Genomic DNA, 15,847 nt, shown 5'->3' with positions numbered 1-15,847 from the left:
TGCCTCTGCTTGTGAGGACCCCAGAGCAAATTCGTGCTTTGTGATTTGTCTCGGTGCAGCGGCTAGTCGCCATGGAGAGTTTCATAGCACAGGATGAAACTGCAGTTGTGCTGAGGGCCTTTCCACAGTCGTGTATCTTAGACATTTCTTTTAGCAAAGCACAACAAAGGAGCCTTCTTCATTTTGCTGCCAGGCAGCCTGTCCAAGAACACGAAATCCCTCTTGAGGCTGATGTGAAAAGATGATGGATTTTGAGATTCACTGACAACAAATCAGAGGTTGCAGCATTGTCAGCTCAGTGTACCTGCCTTAATTTTCAAAGCAGCTGGGCTGAGGCAGTGTGTGATGTAGTGGTTAGGACCTGGGAGACGAGGGTTTAAATGCTCCTCCTCTCGTCTATGAAATCCACCTGGTGTGATCTTGGGGCTATCAACTGAACCTAACCTGCAGGGTTGTTGTAAAGTATTTGGGTATCACCATGGCAAATATTAATTGTATGTCGTTTCAAAATAATTACACTATTAAATTTGTGGTACTCCCTCTAGAAAAAAAGACTGAAATAGTGCAATTTTCTGAATCATATCCAGAATACTTTCTATCTTATAGAACTAAATAAAAGCTAGGACCAGGGCTTTCCCCCCTGGGGGTACTCAATGGTATGCAGTACCAGCACCACTTTTTCTACAATAAAAGCACTGGCTAGGACTAAAGTTTTCCCAAAGCTTTTTTTCCATCTCAGCTCCATGAACGCCATACCAGACAATTCTCCCATCTCTCTCATTTATGATTCCACCCTCCCCTTCTCCTCCAAACCCTTGAAAAGGAGGAATTTCCATTTCACAACCTGCATTCTCTCTGTCCAACCCCTAGCCTCAGACAGCAGTGAATGGCCTTGTTCAAAGCATTTGACGTTTCTCCCATCAATCACCCTTATCTTCCAGAGTGATTTAATAATCAGACCATCTGTCTGACTATCAGTCACTACGTAATTATCTTCTAGCTGATAGAGATGGTCAATCTGCCATTTCCTTCTCGCGAAAGACCCCAACAAATACAATTTTTATTTCTCCCATTTTAACATATCTTCTTAAAAAGTTTATTTTTCTTCATTAAACAAAGTTTAATCCCTTTGATACCCCAATGTATCTGCCTTTTTCATTAGACAATATCACTTCTGGGAATATATAAAACAACTCCATTTCTTTTCTTTAATCCTGCAGTGATAAAATCCTCCCCTGATTTCTTTTGAATCAATTTTATATCCTTTTTTCTAACAAAGTGGTACCTTGGTTCCCAAACTTAATCCGTTCTGGAAGTCTGTTCCAAAACCAAAGCATTCTAAAACCAAGGTGAGCTTTCCCATAGAAAGTAAGGCAAAATGGATTGATCTGTTCCAGACTTTTAAAAACAATCCCCAAAACAGCAATTTAACATGAATTTTACTATCTAACAAGACCATTGGTCCATAAAATGAAAGCAATAATCAAGGTACTGTACTATAAAATAAATGAGACAGAATTGTTTGTATATGATAAAAATTAAAATGAATTTTTTCCTTATGTGCACTGTTAATAGTCATTGATTAGATGGGGGGCTTTTATCTATTTCTGCCGTCACAAAATCAATCAATCAGTAGCTGAACTGGGTTCCACACAGCCACAAAAACAAGTCACAAAAACAAAGTCACAAGCCACAGTCACAAGTCAGTTCCATAAAATGAAGAACAAGTCACAGTCACAAAAACAAAAAAGCCACACAAACAAAAATGCAAAAAACCAGCAAAAACGAAAGCTCCAGATATCATCTCTGGTGATATTTGCATGGGTGCTTGGGATTCAATAGCTGACAGACTCAACAGGAAGCCTCTGATTAGCAGCGGGGGACTCAATTTAGAGATGGAACACACTCAACAGGAAGTGGAACATGTTCCACTTCCAAGGCAAAGTTCACAAACCGGAACACCTACTTCCGGGTTTGCTGTGTTCTGTTTCCAAGTTCATAAACTAAGCTGTTCTAAAACCAAGGTACCACTGTATGTGAATCTTGCAAGCAAATTACTGGTAAGTCCAATTTCAGTTTATTCAAATGATGAAATATCTTTTCCCTCTTTTGCAGAGCCTTTGTTCCATTTGTATTCCACATTAGAACTGTGTAATACATAGCCAGGCAAGTTAATTTGTCACGTCACACCTGGAGCCCCCAGTCCCACATCTTAATTTGTATTTCTTCCATATCAGATATATAATCTCTCCATAAATTCTCTTGTTTTCTGTACTGTATTAAGTCGGAATCTTTGTTCAAAGTTGAACACCACCATTGGATTCTTTTCTGCTTAAGTAAGTCTGTCAGGAAAATACAGTCTTTTCTTTTATTCTCAATGGGATTTCTTTCAACACTGTCATGTCTGTATTAATCAATTTTCAGCTTAGATAGAAAATGTTGCTGTAAGATTTTATCTCTGTATCTTTTTCTAACAAACTAAACCAAGACATCTCTTGGAAGCTTATCTGTTCTTGCAAAGCGTTATTAATTTTATAATGTTGTTTTCTGAACCAAGAGCTAATTTTATTCTTCATTTGTTATATAAGAAGCCTGATGCAGGTGATCAAGTGAAAATCATTAGCTGCCTGGTTTTGACAAATTTGTGACAAAGTTGCAAAATTTGCAGTTGCCACCCCAAAATTGAGGAGAGCGTTCATTTAGGATAACATGGTCCAAGACACTGAACAAGAATTGGCCCAGGACAGAATCCTGTGGCACCCCACTTGTCCTTCCCTCCCCCCCCAGGATGTTGGGGAACCATTAGTGAGCCCTTTTTGGTCAGCCAACCAGCTATAAATCCACTTAACAGTTACCTCGTCCAGCCTACAGTTTACTAGCTTTTCTGCAAGAATTTCATGGCGGACTTTGTCTAAAGCCTTACTGAAATCAAGACACACTATGTTCACAGCATTGCCCTGATCCACCAAGCTTGTAACTCTATCAAAAAAAGAAGAAGAAATGTAGATTCACCTGACTTGGCCTGACTTGGTATAAGACAACTTGCATATAAGTTTCATGCATATAAGTTAATATCTTAATATCTTGACCCTCCTCCACAAAAATAGATGTTTACTTGGCTGTTTTCCTATGTTGTAAAGGCTGAAATTTCAATTCAGTCGTGATATGCATGAAGTTTCAGATATAGCTATATAATCCCTAGTTTAGTAAGATAAGACCCTCCGCTGGGCTTCCCTTCACCACCTCCAGTCTCCGTTGTTGTGTCTTTATCCATTATGTGTCCTGGCTGAGGGGAAGAACAGAAGAAGGATGGCCATCGGTCAGGGATGGGCTAGTTGTCAAAATTTATCTTTTCCCCAACTCCAGTCTCCGTTGTTGTGTGTCCTGGCTGAAGGGAAAAACAGAAGATGGATGGCCATCGGTCAGGGATGGTCTAGTTGTCAAAATTTATCTTTTCCCCCCACCTCCAGTCTCCGTTGTTGTGTGTCTTGGCTGAGGGGGAAAACAGGCCATTTGTCAGGGATGGCCAAGTTGAGATTTCTGCATTGCCCCAGGGGTTTCGTTAGATGACCCTCAGGGGTCCCTTCCAACTCTACACTTCTCTGGTGCAGGCTTGTGCAGAGTTTTAGGTACAAGTTGGATGCAAGGGGTGCTTAGGATTGCAGCCCATCTTACGCACCGTCGGCTTGGGAATAAGTTCCACTGATCATGCTGAGACTAGATTGCTGCTGTGAAGTCCTGTTTTTTAAAGAAATGTTTTCCTTTTCAGATAATACAGAGCATGGTGAAATCACAATAAATAAAAGCTCCCCTTAAGTAGTTTCAAGCACTACTACAGGTTCCACATAAATACCTGTACTGCATTGTTTACTGTGACAGCACCTGCACTTTGGAACTCCCCGCCTATTGCAACAAAGCACGTGCCTCTGCTAGACTCTTTTCGGGCACCTGCTAAAAGCATTCTTCTTCAGGCAAGCATACCTAGATGCTTAGGAAGTTGAAGTAATTTTAATCTTAATATTTTAGCTCTTGTATGTTTTAAAGTAGGATTGTTAATTTTTCATGATTTTACTGCTGTGGTGGTTTTTTGTTTTGGTAAACCACTTTGCAGGTTTTTTAAAATAAATTTTATTAAATAAATAAACAATAAATATAAATAAAATAAAACAACACAAGCCAAAACACAGTCCATCCTGTAGATTTAAGTATCTGTCCATAGTCACCTACTTGTTATCAGAGGCCCAGAATCCACATTCCTTTGTAAGAAAATATGAAATAACGTAAAACCACACACACACACACACACACACACACACACACACAATGGGGGGGGGACAAGAAAATTTCCACACTGGGTACCACCTGACCTTCCTACGCCTCTGAGTACAGCAGATTCCCTTGAGAGGAGATGAACTCTCCTTCCTTGGTGGTTTTTCAGCAGAGGTTGGGTGGCCATCTGCCATGGATACTTTAGTTGAGATTCCTGCATTGCAGGGGGTTGGACTAGATGATCCTTGGGGATACCTTCCAACTCTACAATGCTATGATTCTGTGCACTGCTTTGCACACGGAAAGTCCTGGGTTCAATCCCCAATGGCATCCCCAGGTAGGCCTGAGAGAAAGTGCTGCCAGTCAGTGTACTGAGTTAGATGGATCCAGTGGTCTGACTTTGTATAAGGCAAGCCACTTTTGATGGGTGTGAGGGGATAAAAATTAATCTGTGAGGCTGCTAGTCAAAGGCAGTTATTTAATTCTGGAGGTATGGTGACTAGAAGTGGCAGGAGATGCGGGGGAAGTGGCAAAATATAATCAGAGGTACCTCAATGAACAGACAAGTCATGGTGGACAAGCGCCTTCCAGAAGGACAGCTGGTCTCCCGTTTTCAACTGCTAACAAAACCATTTGGGGATGTGTGATAAGTTCTACTCTCACTTCATATATTTTGTCTGTTTTATTTAAAAGTATCGCTGAGTCAAAATCTGTCTTCCAATTCCTTGGATATTTTCCCACTCACCCTTTGAAATAACTTTCAATTTTTCTGCCTCATTCTCAAGGCACCTAATAATGTGTTTAGGATTTTAGTGGGCTTATGAGCTCACCTTGTCACTCCAAGGTTTCTTCCCAGCATGCATTTCTCCAGCAGTCTGCAGCCTCGTGGAAGATGTTGCCTCCTGATGTCTTCTTCAGGCTTTGAAGTGCAGGCACCTAGCAAGGCTATGATTGCAGGGGGTAGGAACAGATGACCCTTGGGGTCCCTTCAAACTCTATAATCCTATGGTTCTTTAGGGGTGGTTCCTGCATTGTAGGGAGCTGGACTAGGTGACCTTTGTCACCAGGAGGGGCACCATTTACAGGAGGAGGAGGAGAAATCTCAACCCTCTGTTAAAGGGACCACCAACAGAAGATTTCATAACCAAACACTGGAGGAGAGGAAAGTTTCGTCTCTCGAAAATAGAGTTGGAGAAGCTTCTTTCAAGCACATATTTTAGCCCTGGTTTTCGTTTTCACATTTTGAAAGGCACTTCCTGACAGGAGCTCCAAATCCATCTGCTTTTTGCATCTGGCTAAATTTCCTTTAATATTTCTTTGCACCATGGGGGCAGGAAATTGCACACCAATTGTCTTAGCCAGTTCTGATCCCTACACAGATTTTTTTCTCAATGCCTCATTGTTTTGTTCGGATCTCTGACACATTTCTAAGTGATGCCATCATAATATGTTGAAGGCATAGTCATGCCAGGCCTGCAAAGCTCCAGTGTGGTGGCCTTCAAAAAGGGGGGTGGGAAGAAGACCCAGGTAACTATTGACCAATCAGCATGACTTTGATACTAGGAAAGGTCCTAGAACAGATAATTATACAGTATGTGAGCACTAAGAAAATAATGCTGTGATTACTAAGACCCACCATGAATTTCTACAAAAATAAGTCATGCCAGACGAATCTCATTTCTTTTTCTGATGGAATTACAAGCTTGATGGATCAGAGAAATGCTGTGGACATAGAATAATGATGATGATGATATACCAGCCATTTGACTGGGTTGCCCCAGCCACTGGGTGGCTCCCAACAAAAAATAGTAAAAGCAAAATACAGTGGTACCTCGGGTTACAGACGCTTCAGGTTACAGACTCCACTAACTCCACTTCAGGTTACAGACTCCACTAACCCAGAATAGTACCTTGGGTTAAGAACTTTGCTTCAGGATGAGAACAGAAATTGTAGAGCGGTGGCAGCGGGAGGCCCAAATAGCTAAAGTGGTACCTCAGATTAAGAACAGTTTCAGGTTAAGAACGGACCTCCAGAATGAATTAAGTTCTTAACCCAAGGTACCACTGTACAACATCAGCAAGGCTTTTGACAGAATCCCCCATGCTCTTCTTGTGGAGAAACTGATAAAATGTGGATGAGGTAACCATTAAGTGGATTTGTAGCTGGCTGCCCAACTCAACCCAAAGAGTGTTCACTAATGGTTCTTTATCATTCTGGAAAAAAGGGATAAGTGGGGTACTGCAGGGTTCTCTCCGGAGGCCATTTTGCTCGTCTTTATAAACGATTTTGATAAAGGTGGGGAGGGGGTGCTCATCCATTTTGCAGATGATACCAAATTGGGAGGGGTAGCCAATGCTGCAGAAGGCAGAATTAGGATTCAAGATAACCTTAACAGATTGGAGAACTGGGCCAAAACTAACAAAATGAATTTCAGTACAGACAAATGGCGGACATCCAACTTCCCAGTAGCATATGTGAAAAGGATCTAGGAGTCTTAGTAGACCAAAAGCTGAACATGATTCAACAGGGTGATGCGGCAGAAAAAAAGCTAAAACTGTATCAACAGAAGTCTAGTGTCCAGATCAAGGGAAGTAATAGTAGAGCAAGGGAAGTAATAGTAGAGCAAGGGAAATAAAAGTAAGATGATGGAGATCTGGATACCAAGCCTTGTGAGGAATGGTTTAGTTTGGAAGAGATGCGACTGAGAGGAGATGTGTTATCTTCAAATATCTAAAGGTCTGTCACATGGAAGATGGAGCAAGCTTGCTTTCTCCTTCTCTGGAAGGAGGCTAAACATTAGGAAGGACTTTATGACAACAAGAGCTTTTCAACAGTGGAACAGACTCCCTCTGAAGGTGGTGGACTTATCTTCCTTGGAGGTTTTTATGCAGAGGTCAGGTGGCCATCTGTCAAGTATTCTTTAGCTGTGATTCCTGCATTGCAGGGGGTTGAACTAGATGCCCCCCAGTGTCTAGTCCAACTCAACAATATTATTATTATTGACCATTAGGATTGCTTTTGACACTGTTTTCCTCCCCCCCCCCGATGATCTTTATTGAATTTTTAGTTACATACTGTACATATACATCCATTATATTTCACATTTGTTCTTGCTCTCCCGAGCTGACTTCCCTCCTTCCTTCTTCTGGCTTTTTTGTGTCCTCTTTGACTTTTCGCATTGTCTTTGTCCATTTTGCACAAGATTGTTCTTCTTCATTTTTTCCATTAAATGTCCATAAACAAATAAATCTTTCTATATATACAAATTCTTGCTGTCTGTCTATATTCATTTACAAATATTGTTCAATAATAATCCTAATATACATTTTTAATTCATTTTGATATTATTATCCAGTAAATTTCTTGTATTTTCCCGTTATGAGATATTATTTTAATTCTACTGGTTTCCCTATTTCACATCATCTTCTCTATATATAACATAAATTTTCCCCATTCTTTTTGATATGTTTCATCCCCCTGATGTCGAATTTTTGCTGTTAATTTGGCTATTTCTGCATACTCCATAACCTTGTACTGCCATTCTTCTATTGTAGGCAATTTTTGCTGTTTCCATACCCGAGCCAGCAATAACCTCGCCGCCGTTGTGGTGTATAAGAATAGTTTCTGGTCATTCTTGTCAATGTCTTCTCCCACCATTCCCAACAGGAATGACTCTGGTTTTTTAAAAAACGTATACTTAAAAATCTTCTTTAATTCATTATATATATTTTCCCAATACATTTTCACTATGTCACAAGTCCACCACATGTGGAAGAAACTGCTTTTGACACTGTTTTCCATTACGGTCTACCCCTCCTCCCCTTTTCATCAGGAATATGACATTTTCCATTCCCAAAGCAGCTGGTGGATACATGTCCTCGTGTTCTATTGTCTTTCCAAAACGCTGATCATCCGTATTCATGTTTTGTGAGAGAACACCTTTGGATATCTGGCTTCAGTTGCCAAGAGTGCACCCCTCTCCTGAGAGCCATCCTGCTAGCAAGCACTCGCATGCCATTTCCATCTCTTCACCAGCCGTCTGTGGGCTCCGGTTCCTTCCTCCCTGCGGCTGCAGCAAGCTGCTGGCTTCATCACACACCTCAGGGGTTCTGGTTATCACTGCTTCTTAATAACAGTAGAAATAAATTTGCAAGGCTGTGTGGGATCTGCAGACCCCTGGAACCAAGGCGGACAAAACCCTTTAACAGTAGCCTCCCTCAAATTGGTCTAGAGGTAGACAGAATGGGTCTATGTATTATGAATAGTTTGAATATTGTTATTGTTTTATTAATCACCTTCTAAAGCATCTCAATGTGATTTACAAGTAAGATAACTAAAAACATGAAAAACATCAAAAGCACTTAAAACAAGACCAAACGCTAATGAGTAGGTACTTGAAACCTCTATTCAGCTGTTCTGAACAAGAGGAGACTGAGAGGTGAAGTGAGAGCCTTGTTTTCTTCTGTTCCAGAGGGTAGGACCTGAACCAATGGATCCAAAGGCAAGAAAGGAGATTCTGACTCAGTATCAGGAATAACTTTCTGAGGGTAACACTGTGTGAAAGGAGGTGGGCACTCCTTCTTTGGAGGTTTGTAAGCAAAGGTCTGCCAGGGATTCTTGAGCTGTTCTTTGCAGGGGGTTACACTAGATGACCCTTGGGGGTACCTTTGAACTCTATGATGATTCATTGGAAGTTTCTAAAGAGAGTTTGGGTAGTCATCTGTCAGGGATTGTTTAGTTGCATTTCCTGCATTGCAGGGGGTGGACACTCATGACCCTTAGGAATTCCTTATGGTTCTATGTTTTGATGAAGGTTTTTAACCAGAGGGTTTTTTTTGGAGGGGGGGGGATCTGTCAGAGATTGTTGAGCTGTGATTTGTGCACTGCAAGAGGTTGTACTAGATGACCCTTGGGGGTCCCGTCCAGTTGTACAGTTCTATGATTCCACGATATCCTGTCCTGTGAGGATTCCAATTGCCACCAATACAGTTATTGGAGGAAAGGACTGTGTGATAGCAGGTGCAGCCCTGTCCTTGTGGCCAAGGCATTATCCTGAACTTGGTCTGGAAGAGGTGGAGGAAAGTGGGTGCTTCCTGCAGAGCAGTTGCTCTCCAACAGAATATGGGTAAGGAGAGGGGATCTGTCCCTTTGAGGCCGTGAAATCTACTTGTGAAAGCCTGTCCTCGCTGAGAGTGTCAGTAAGTTGACCAAAACATCTTTTCACTAGACAAAGCTCTTCGAATGCTTTTTGTTGAAACACAGTCTCTAATTCTAAATTAATTAACAAAATGAAGGAAACCTTTCAGGAGGCAAGAGTGCTGATTGTGTATCAAGGGCTCTATGCACACAAAAAGCTTCTGGATAGGAACATCTGATTGTAAATGATTTCACAGACTTTGTGTAAAACATATTACCCAGTAATTCTGAGATGTTTTTCCTAACGTAAAGCCTCTCAGCACCTCAAATGCACTATCACTTCCCATGCCTCCTCAGTAGCTCAAAAGAACAATTCTTCTCCATCTGCTTTGTGGCAGGCTTTTAAATATTTGAAAGCAGGTATTGGACCATAGTGATCCTCATTCTTCTTTTGGGAAGGCAATACTGAGCTCATTTTGTCTGCTACATCACATTTCATGCATTCCGAACACTAACTTCCCCCTCTATGTGCAGCAAGCAAGCTTTCAGGAGTCAGTTGGGGAATCTGCCTCAACATTCAGGCTTTCTGGAATGACCAGAAGAACATAAGAAGAGCCTTGCTGGATTGGGCCAATGCCCATCTAGTCCAGCATCCTGTTCTTGCAGTTGCCCATTATGGGAAACCAATACAGAACAACAAACCCCTTTCAGTCAGCAAGCTGACTTCAAGAACAAGAATGCTTTGCCCTCCTGTGGCTTCCAGCAACTGGTGTTCAGAAGCATTGCTGCCTCTGACTGCGGAGGCAGAGCACAGCCATCATGGCTAGTAGCCATCCATAGCCCTCTTTTCCTCCACAAATTTGTCTAATCCTCTTTTAAAGCCACCAGAGGTGGTGGCCAAACCCGCCTTCCTGTGGGAGTGAGTTCCATAGTCTAACTGCACTACATTGAGGAGGACTTTATCTGTCCTGATCCTCCAGCTTTCAGCTTCATTGGATTCACAGTTTAAAAAACCAATGTGCACATTTTGTTTGTGTGCCTGAAGATTCTGCTTTTTATTAACTCTACTGAAAACGATAATGCCACATAAGTGTCTTTTTCCTCTTTCTGTGACTGTATAGCAATGGTGCTAGAAAACCACTTGGCACAAAGGGCCTCTCTTTTTCTGTTCTCTCTCTCTCTCTCTCTCTCTCTCTCTCTCTCTCTCTCTCTCTCTCTCTTTCTTTCTTTCTTTCAAAAATGAATACTGATATCTAGTTTTGTTTCCAGAAAAGCTAGAAAGGAGTTGCTGGATCTCCTGTGCCCCCGCCCCCGCCCCCTGGACAATGAGTCATCCATTCAAAAGTTTCCATCTTACTTTAATATTGTTTAATTCTTGGGGCTTTGGGGGTTTTTGTGTGTGCGGTTGCTGCAAACTTCATAAATGCTTTTGGCATAAGAGAATCAGTCTCAGAAGGATATCTCCTTGCACTGAAGACTTTTGGAACATGTCATGAGAGCGAGGCAGAGAGATATAAAAGAGCCAGGCTTTTTAATATATCTGTGCTTGGAATTGAGGTTTCAAATCATGCATCTGACTGCAGAAAGGACAGCAAAACCATCACTGCTCAGACTGGAAAGCATCCACTGCTGCTGGCTTGAATCAGAGAACCTGTTGTGAAGAACAAGGGCTGAATTACATGACATGATTTCCAGAATCAATTCTTGGCTTCATCAGTGACGTGAGGGTTTCACAGTGCATCTGTTCCAGGAAAAGCAGTGGAAATACCTAGCACAGAAGAACAAGTCCTGCAGAAGAAAAGTTAGCATGGCTTCTGCAAAGTCCTGTTTCACTCAACAAGGATGCAGGAATTTGGACCCAGAGGTCTTTGGCATATTGCTCCCTTGCCCCCCCCCCCCCAATGATATTCTTTCGTGCGGTTTTTTTTTTTTTGTTTGTTTACTTTACAAATGGTGTTCTATGGGGCAGAGTGACTCCTCTCCCCTTGAGGTAAGAGATCTGTGTCTATTTCTGTATTTGGAGCTCAACCTCAGCTGAGTGGATTGAACCAGTTTTCACCAACCTGGGGCCCTCCAGCTGAATTGTACTACAACTCCCATCAGCTCATGGTTGTGCTGGCTGGGGCTGATGGGAGGTGTAGTCCATAGCAGTTGGATTAGGCACAAGAGACCATTTGCTCTGTGAAGTCACTCCCTGCTTGCACTTGCTTCAGGACATAGTTTTGTCTTCACATCTAGCCCTCTGAAGTTAAGGCTCATCCACACTTTCACTTGACCCATGTTTTGACTGTATTGTATTCAGATTCATTCTAATGGGTCTGAAAGTTTTTCTCATGGTTTCACAACTATGCCTTGCAAAAATCTGACTTTATCTTCTGACTTGGCTATGTCAGTTGCACAGAAAATCTGAAGAGGGATTTTGCTTCAGTTCAGCAGGTAAGATAAGATTTTCTCAAGGCACAGCCACAGAACAATTAGAAAAGCTCTTGGACTGTTATATACTAAGCTTGGATCCTAGAACAGCAGGCAGGTAAGATCCTAGAATGTAACAACTGATTGGCTTGCAGGAGAAGACCAATCTGACTCCAGGAGGAAGTTAATCAGCCTGTTAGGTTGGTAGAATCGTAGAATGCAACAACTGATTGGCCTGCAGGAGAATACCAATCAGGCTCCAGAAGGGAAGCAGAATACGCCAATCAGACGGGACTCATTGTGTAAATAATCTATATAAAAGCCTGAGGTTTGGGAGGGAAATTCAATCACTGTTTTGCAAGCTGCGATAAAGAACATGAAATCACTGCAGGACTCCGAGTATATTTCATGGATACAGGAGAATTAATTGACACAGGAATACTGTGGTGGGCTTGGGTGGTCAGTCTGATGATGCCCTGAGTTCCTTCCAGTTATTGGGTCCAGTGAGGTTAAAATTCCGCAAGAGGAGTTTGCTGAACTGATTGGATGGGTACCTTAGCTTAACCTGCCACTTAGGCTTAGTTATCAGCATCCCAAAAGGATGAGCAGGGCTGCAATAGCTGCAACGAAGTGACAGGGCAACCCAGGCTAATGGGTGGACCTTTCCTCCATCCCTGCTTCACCTAGCTGCTAGGTGGTGTGGGAGAGCTGAACTGGAAGTGGACTGGGTCGCTTATACATGACCACTTTTGTATCTCCTAAATACAGTAGTGGAGGAAAGCAGGGTTGCACAGGGGGCTGTGAGGCGGCATCTCCTTTGATTGTCACCTACAGTCAATAGTAAAGATTGGCAATTTTAATTTCAGAGGCATTTTGTGTACTGTGCAGAATTGATCTTTTACTGTGGTGGCTCCTAAACTCCTTGTCTGTTGACATCAGGCAGATGCCTTCCCCGTACTTTTTGCAGTGCTTGCTAAAAACGTTTTTGTTTAGACAAGCCTATCCAGATATTGAGAATGCTAGTGTGGTTTTACCTTATTGCTGGTTTTAATTTTTTGAATGTGTTTTTCCTAATAATTGTACTGTTTTATTCTTTTTGTAAACCACTTGTAAGTTTTCTATAATCAAGGGGTATGTACGGTAATTTTTTTGAAATACATAATAAAATAATGTGCACAGATTGAACACTTTAGTTTTCAAGTCTAAGGAAGCATATTTATTTTTCTTAAGTTACTGAAAACAAAGACACTTATTAAGATACAACAATGAACTATTATTCTGCAGATCATGGATGATCAGAACAAGTAGGATGAATGAGAGAAACACCTAGTATTTCTCTAGTTGGGAGTTTTGAAAAGGCAGATATGAACCTGTCAAGTTCATTCAAAACAAAACAAAACAAAATAAAATATGGCACCTGATTCTTCTTAGAAACGCCAGGGGTATCTTTCAAACAGCACATGTTTTTCTATGCATTATAAGATGTGCCTGGAAGACACTCTTACCTGGCTAGGAGATTTTTTAATTCTGGTGGATATTTCTGAGACCACCACCCCTTTATTGTTCCAACAAGAAGTTTATTATGCTTTTGAGAGTGCCCCAACACCTTAACTCTTTCCATGATTGAGCAACTGATTTGTATTTTACTTTATTTTTCAACTGGGCCCTATGCAACACAGCTATGTATTTCCCATGCTTATGGAAAGAACTAATTGAAATGCTTGATCAAAACTCATGTAGAAAATATTGCGGGTGCTCAAGTGAGGAAATCTTCATATGCTAAAAGCTTCATTGGGCAGATGGGAAAGCCATTGCCAGGAAACCAATTTTGTGCTTGGAGAGAAGTGTGCCAGTATTTTATTTTTGTTTGTGAGCATAAGCCTCACATCAAACATCCCCTAAATCAACATACCCATCATCTCTCCTAGCCAAGTCCACACCTTCCAAATCTTTCCAGGTGCTCGTAGGTAAAACTGGCTTGAGGGAATGTCTTTGAAGCCCAACAAATGGAAATAAAAAAGGCAGGTGAGCAGGATTTCTCTGGAAGGGAGACTCTGCTGCAGCGCCCTCCTCTGAGAGACTCTGGCTGCGTTCTTCATTCATTTGCTTCTGCAAACCTTGCACATCCTCCATCACATCCCAGACTTTTGTTGCAGTGGCAACTGTCCCACCACTAGGCAGCTGAGCTTCAGGGATCCATCGCAAATATATCTGCACCCCCACTTTGATTTCTGGTCCCTCTAAGCGTGCCAGCAGGATTCCATAGAGATCAGCAGATTTGGAGTGCCAGCTCCCAAAATTCTCTGGAGGTATTCTGCAGCTTATCAGCAGATGTTATCAGCCTGCTGATCCTTTTGCCAAAGAGGTTTTTTATTAACTGGTCCATTTCTTCCTTTAAAAACCCTCTTTTGGGGGATGGTTTTGTTTGTGTCACTGGTAAGAGAAGCTTCCATTGATGCTTGAATTGTGTAGGTTTTTTCTGACTCTTATCTTGTTTTAGCTTCTCAGCATAAAGAGGATTATTCAGCAAGGCTTGTGCCTCAGGTTCAAACTGCACAGACCAGTCCCAAACTTGAAGATAACTAAGTTTGGTGCCTTCTGTATTAAGGCTTCCTCCATACGTGGTAGTGTCTCTTTGATGCAGAGAATTGAAGAAGGTGCTATATATTGGTATGCACATACTATCCAACAAGACAGGTAAGTCTCTGTAAATTCAAAGGCTAGTGAATACTGTTAAACCAACCGCCATACACAATCCAAGAACAACAAGAAAACTGGTGCCTCCTCTCTGTCAGTTTGGCACAGATGGTTACACCGATCCAGGAAAGTATGTCTTCCCATGATCTATTCTTTTTGAATAAGACTCTGAAATCCCAGCTTAGTTCTGCAGTGTACATCCATCATAACTTGAACCAGGCAGGAGATTACACAACACAGGTCAGAAGCATTCTCTTCTATAAGGAGAACATTTGTATTCTCTGCTTCTAGCAAATCAATAATCTCTACTGCTTTTCTCAGACATCTCCTTACGATTTCTAGCCAATTTGTACTCTCCAGTACAGTGATACCTCGGGTTACAGATACTTCAGGTTACAGATTCCGCTAGCCCAGAAATAGTACCTCGGGTTATGAACTTTGCTTCAGGATGAGAAAAGAAATCGTGCGGTGGCGGCTCTGCGACAGCGGGAGGTCCCATTAGCTAAAGTGGTACCTCAGGTTAAGAACAGTTTCAGGTTAAGAATGGACTTCCAGAAAGAATTAAGTTCTTAACCCGAGGTACCACTGTAATGAAAACCATTTCACATCAGTATAGCAGAAGTCTACTGTTATCTATTAGAATCAGCTGTTTAAATCTGGTGTATGCAATTTGGATCTCTTACAGAGATGGAAGACTACTTGACAGGACATCAACTTTCATGGCTTCACAAGGAGGGTTATCAAGTGTCTTATACATTCCCTCTAAGAAGATTTTCTGTGTTTGTAGAACATTGTCATCTTGTTCTTTGGGCAGAGTAGACATCTTGAGGAGAGCAACAGCATTGTGGCAAGACCAACACCAAATTGGAATTCCTCTTCGGTTCTCTTCAGAGACAGACATGGGAACAATGAAGTATGCTGGCAATTTTTAGAAACGTTGTAGTCTTCATTGACACTCTGCTTTGAATTCCAGGTTTCCTTTGGTCCATTCCTGTTCCTGATGCCTGTGCTGGTCCCGGGGGTAAGGTACCGTGAGTGTAGCAGAGTCCACACGAAGCGGGGCGAGGTCCGATGCAGAGAGACGGGCGGGGAACAGGAACGCTGGAACAGAAGGCTGAGCAGGTAACAGGAACACCGGATGGTCGGGAACAGGAGGCCGAGCAGGGAACAGGAGTACTGGATAGTCAGGAACAGGAAGCCGAGCAGGGAACAGGAGTACCGGTTAGTCAGGAACAGGAGGCCGAGCAAGGATCAGGATCACAGGAAGGTCCGAAGCCAACAACGGCGTTGCTCCCGCAACCTGGGGCCGGGATGAGTGGGCTTTTATCCTCT

General features: G+C 42.1%; 1 pseudogene across 1 annotated transcript; it reads right to left on the bottom strand.

Moving 5' to 3' along the window:
* Window positions 1-13,044: 13,044 nt before the first annotated feature.
* On the bottom strand, window positions 13,045-14,871 carry LOC308578467 (myotubularin-related protein 12 pseudogene; annotated as a pseudogene). Its single transcript has one exon. The product of its transcript is annotated as a myotubularin-related protein 12 pseudogene (transcript).
* Window positions 14,872-15,847: the final 976 nt, after the last annotated feature.

Source organism: Podarcis bocagei (genome assembly GCF_964188305.1).
Source record: "Podarcis bocagei genome assembly, chromosome: Z".
In the NCBI taxonomy this organism is placed as follows: Eukaryota; Metazoa; Chordata; class Lepidosauria; order Squamata; family Lacertidae; genus Podarcis; species Podarcis bocagei.
Note: the sequence above shows the minus strand (reverse complement) of the source record. Positions and strands in the feature narration are given on the sequence as shown.